Genomic DNA, 6181 nt, shown 5'->3' with positions numbered 1-6181 from the left:
CAGCCAATCAGCGGAGGAGTAACCTCAGCCAATCAACGGCGAGTAAACATCCGAACGTACAAAATATAATTTCCCCTGGTAGTTGTATTACCTGAAAACTGCCAGCAGATGGCAAACTTACAATTTATAATATTTAGACTATTATATCAACGACTCAGATTAGTTATTTCATTGTAATTATCCTTAAAAAAAAGAAAACATTTGTGTTTTATAACTTTTTCTAGTTTATATAGTGTAGAATGTTGTTTTATGTTATGTTAATATTGTTTCCAGAGTTGCAGTTCTGATTCGTCCTGCAGATGGCGCTGTACACTTTGCTTTCACAGTCTGTGTGCGTGTGCCTCTGTAATTCACAAGTGCTGGCCTGGGTAGCATCTGCTGTGAAGTTTGGCATCAGTTCAGACGACTAAGATATCCATTACAAGAGCTATAGTGTGTTATTAAATAAATAACATCGTGTTAAAGCCTATGTTCAATTTAAATCTACAGCAGAAATTTGCAGAGATTTGTATCACCAGACTTTTATTACTAGTATTAATATGTATTTGTAGCAACTCAGCTTCCATAAATACGGGGTGCATATTAAATATTAAATCGTAGTTCTGCCCGGTAACGCCCCTAAAAATTTGAAAAGGAGCTCATGCACACAACCAGTGCCATTGATCGGGCCGCAAACTACGGATCTTTACTTTGGTCTGTAATGCCTCCAAGATGCTTCCGCAACCTTTCCGTGTGTCCGTATATTACAGCCGCGTTGTTTCTGTGTGTCTTTTGTATTTTGCGGTACCCACCCATAGGAAAGTTACGTGCTCGGATTTTCCAGGCGTCTCCAAGGAACAAATCTGCAAAATGCGCACAGCACCGGATGGTTTCCATTTGCTCTCTGTTATTTTTGAAAACTCATAGAACTTAAAGAGGCTCTGTCACCAGATTCTCAAATCCCTATCTCCTATTACATGTGATCGGCGCTGCAATGTAGAGAACAGTAACGTTTTTGTTTTTTTACAAAACGTTCATTTTTGGCCAAGTTATGAACTATTTTATATATATGCAAATGAGGTTTGAAATGGACAACTGGGCGTTTTTTTTCGTTATGTCCAACTGGGCGTGTATTGTGTTTTTAACTGGGCGTGTTTATGTGTATGACGCTGACCAATCAGTGACCAGTCAGCATCATACACTCCTCTACATTGATTTACACAGCAGCGATGTGCAGCCACATACACAGAGATTAACGTTAATCAAGTGTCCTGATAATGAATACACATGAAATCCAGCCTGGACGTCATGTGTATTCAGAATCCTGATACTTTCGGCTCTTTTCTCTGAGATTTCCAGCAAGGGAAACAAAATCTTGTTTACCTCGTAATCTCGCGAGATTTCGTTTCCCGTGCTAGAAATCTCACAGAAAAGAGTCAGAAGTGTCAGAATTCTGAATACACGACGTCCAGGCTGGAGGTCACGTGTATTCATTATCAGGACACTTGTGTATGTGGCTGCACATCGTTCTAGTAAGAACACTATGTGCTGTGTAAATGAATGGAGAGGAGTGCATAATGCTGACTGGTCACTGATTGGTCAGCGTCATACACGTAAACACGCCCAGTTAAAAACACAATACACGCCCAGTTGGACATAAAAAAAAAACGCCCAGTTGTCCATTTCAAAGCTCATTTGCATATATATAAAATAGCTCATAACTTGGCCAAAAATGAACTTTTAAAAAAAAACAAAACGTTCCTGTTATCTACATTGCAGCGCCGATCACATGCAATAGGCGATAGGGATTTGAGAATCTGGTGACAGAGCCTCTTTAAATGGCGGCAAAAAAGGGTCCGCAAAGTTTGGACATGGATATAATTTGTTCTATAATTTGTGGAATGAACAACGGATCCACAAAAAAACCACTGATGTGTGGCTGGCCCCATAGAAATGAATGGGTCAGTGTGCTATCCACAATAAATGCAGATAACATGCTGAAGGAGAACAGTCGTGTGCATGAGCCCTTAGGCTCTGTTCACATCTGCATTCTTTTTTCCGTTGCTATGCTCCATAGAAACAGAACAATGAAAAGACGGAAGCACCAGTTCTGTCGGAGGACGGAGACCAACGGCCCCTGATGGAACCCATTGACTTTAGTGGCTTCCATCATCATTTCAACACGCTTCCACCATAAATTTCCTGCTAGGGTGATAATAGGGACTATGTAGGACACATATGACCGCGATCCCGCAAAATTGGAGGTATGCTTTAAATGTCAATTTCAGTATTGTATATGCTGCAAACCACTAGAGAAGTAGAGGTTACAATTCACAAATAAAAAAAATACATAATGTGGATAAAAATAGGACAGATGTTTATGATGATGTAAGATAATTATAACCGGCCAAATGTGCCCACAGCACCAGTATAAAGGCAGTAAAAATACCATGTGAGGGGGGATTCACACGAACGTGTATTCGGTCCGTGCGGGCCGCGTGGTTTTCACGCGCCACGCACAGACCAATACAAGTCTATGGGGCAGTACAGACAGTCCGTGCTTTTTGTGCAGCGTTTGTCAGCTGCGCAAAAAACGCGACATGTTCAATATCTCCGCGTATTTCGCGCATCACGCACCCATTGAAGTCAATGGGTGCGTGAAAACCACGCAGGTCGCACGGAAGCACTTCCGTGCGAACCGACTGAAACAGCGCACCAGCTGTCAAAAGGATGAATGTAACCAGAAAAGCACCACGTGCTTTTCTGTTTCCAAACATCCAAACGGAGTGTCTTTTTAGATGAGCGAACCCGGACAAGCGAACCGAACTTCACCGGGTTCGGCCGAACTCGTTTTGGCCGAACCCGGCAAAAAAATTTCCGGTACGCGACGTCAGGAGATAGTCACTGTCCAGGGTGCTGAAAGAGTTAAACTGTTTCAGCACCATGGACAGTGACTTCCGATCCCAATATACATGAACCTGTAAAAAAAAACTAAGTTCTGACTTACCGATAACTCCCGGCTTCTTCCTCCAGTCTGACCTCCCGGGATGACAATTCAGTCCAAGTGACAGCTCAGGCTGCAGCGGTCACATGGACTGCCGCGTCATCCAGGGAGGTGGGGCCCGATGTCAAGAGAGGCGCGTCACCAAGGACGCGTCACCAAGGCAACGGCCGGGAGGGAAGTTCTCGGTAAGTACGAACTTTTTCTTTTTTTTTAACAGGTTGCTGTATAATGTGTTCGGCATTCACTGTCGAGGGTGCTGAAAGAGTTACTGCCGATCAGTTAGAACATGCAACTTTTTGATCACGTTTCATTATATTTTTTGGAGGCAAGGTGACCAAAAATGAGCAATTCTGCCATCATGTTTTATTTATTTTCTTTTACAGTATTTACCATGCGGGATAAATAACATTACATATTTATAGTTCAGATCCTTACGAAAGCATCAGTACCAATTATGTATTGTATTTTTTTACATTTTTTTTTAATAATAAAGGACTTGATCAGGGAAAAAAGGTGATTTTTGTTTTTCTGGGTATGTGCACACAAAATCCAAAACGTTCAAAGGAAAACAGCTCCTGACTTTCAGACGTTTTTTAAGCAACTCGCATTTCTTCACAGCGTTTTTTTGCAGCCGTCTTTGGCGCTGTTCTTATATAGAGTCAATGAAAACGTCTCAAGAAGTGACATACACTTCTTTTTTGCGGGCGTTCTTTTACGCGGCCGTTTCTCCATACGGCAAAAAAAACGTATATAAATTTTTTTTCACCATTTTTTTTTTTACTTTATTTTTTAGTCCGACCAGGGGACTTGAAGGTCTTCACTGGTTGCTGGTACAATACACTGCACTACTTATGTATTATAACTGTCATTTCTCCACTGACAAACAACATATTATGTCCTGCCTGTGGCACATCCTAATAGACTTCCTTGCTTGGCAGACCATGTGGCCATTGGTAGGCTTCTGGGTTGCCATAGCAACCATCGGCACCCTGCGATTGCTCACAGGGGGGCCGATGGGGTACAGAGGGAGCCCCCTCCCTCTGTCAACCACTTAGATGCCGTGGTCGCTATTCAACGCAGCATCTAAGGGGTTAGCTGGGATCAGAGGTAACTCCAATCTCGACCATTGCAGCGACATGTCGTCTGTATATCACGTACATAAACCATAAACCTGAGGGTATGTTCACACGCAGTGTTTTCAGACGTAAATCGGGCGTTTTACGCCTTGAATTACGCCTGAAAAAAACGGCTCCATTACGCCTACAAACATCTGCCCATTGCTTTCAATGGGTTTTACGGTGTTCTGTTCCCAAGAGCCTTAATTTTACGCATCGCTGTTAAAATACGGCTCGTAAAATGGCGGTTCATTAAAAGAAGTGCAGGATACTTCTTAGGACGTTTTTGGAGGCGTTTTTCATTGACTCCATTGAAAAACAGCTCCAAAAACGGCTTAAAATACGCAGCGAAAAACGCGAGTTGCTACAAAAACATCTGAAAATCAGGAGCTGTTTTCGCCTGAAAACAGCTCCGTATTTTCAGACATTTTTGATCACTGCGTGTGAACATACCCTAAGTGTACGTGAGGTTGTGGTAAAGCACTCACAATCCGGCGTACAGTTACGTAGTTTTGCGGGACTGGATTAAAAAAAATATTAGGAACAGCAAGCCCTGGAAAATGCACAATTTCAAATGCAAAATGTGAATGAGATTTTTACAAATTTTACACAAAAACGTAGCTTGAAAACCGCAGTAAAACACAAACTTAGAAACTTAGTCTTAGGAGAACATGAAAGCATTGAGCAACTACCAGAGTGTTTAGTACAAGACATAATGGATAAGCAACATGAACTCACAGGAGCATACACCTATACAGAGAACGCAATAATAACCCTGTATGCTGCAAGCGCCCCCTAGTGGCATCTGCAGGTAGCCAGAATGTTATGTTTTAAATCTATGTCCATGAAGATGATTTGGATCTCCGTGCCAGAAAAATTGATTCTACAGTCTTTTAAATATATTTTTAAAAAAAGACACAAAACCGTGTTCAAGTGTGGGCATTCACTTTAAAGCATTTGTGTGGTATTGCCAACCACCAGAGCCGTGATATACTTGCCGTGATATACTTTGGTTCAGTTTACAAATTGCATTATAATGGATAATGGGGAGTGCTGCACATACAAGACTGACGTACCTTCACCTTACCTCCTCTTCACAGCTGGGTTCTGTTGAGCTCAATGCACAATGTAGGACCTGGATCCTCTGTTGTCGAATGGTTGGGGTCTAAGAGGTGGGAGATAAGCCATAAATGTCTATCGCTGGAAATACTACTTTAAAAAATCATCCTGTAACTGACGAATGAGCCCAGATGTTCTTGTTGATCCTTTTATTCCATGTGGATTAATCTGTAGTTGGTTTCATCACAACATCCTCTCTTCTGGGAAGGCTGTCCACTATATTCTGGAACATACACAAGAGGATGGTCCTGACAGTCCTTGCTGCTGGGTGATAAGTCCTGGCTCACAGTCAGTACTTTAGGTTAGGGCTTAGAGTAGGTCAGTTAAAGGGGTTGTCAAAGCAGGTGGTGGTTTTTCATACTGATGACCGATCCAAAGGAAAGGTAATGAGTATATGACTCCCAGACCCCCCACCGATCAGCTGTGCAGACTGCCTTCAGGTGCCGGAAGCTATGCAGTGGTTGGTGCCGGTAGCTGATGGCTCCGTACACTGTATAGCGTCCGTGCTGGGTTACTGAAGCACGCACACTATATTGTGACCGGCGCCATCTTTTTCCGTTACAGACCCTGCATAACTTCCGGCACCCAGAGCTGAACCGGTTCGGGTGTCGGATCCCCACCGATCATATACTAATGACCCATCCAGTAGATAGGTCATAAGTATAAAAAAAACACTCCCTGCCTGGACAACCCCTTTAAGTTCCTCCAGATCAATGGTGGTAGACCATTTTTTTTGTGGTATATGCTCATATTGTTCTATTTTATATGAAGGCCCAGGAAGTTTTAGCCCCTTAATGACCAGGCCTGAAAAGGCGTTAATGACCAGCTAAATTTTTTTTATTTTTGCCTCTCCGCTCTTCAGCAGTAGCTGTAGGGGGGGGGGGGGGGGGGGGGCCTTTGATTTATAAGGGAGAATTTTTTTTTTTTTCTTCCTGGGCAGTTGGGGATAAAAATAAATTACTGT

This window comes from Rhinoderma darwinii, chromosome 3 (assembly GCF_050947455.1).
Source record: "Rhinoderma darwinii isolate aRhiDar2 chromosome 3, aRhiDar2.hap1, whole genome shotgun sequence".
NCBI classification, from domain to species: domain Eukaryota; kingdom Metazoa; phylum Chordata; class Amphibia; order Anura; family Rhinodermatidae; genus Rhinoderma; species Rhinoderma darwinii.
The sequence above is the reverse complement of the archived record's forward strand: the minus strand, read 5'-3'. Positions refer to the sequence as shown.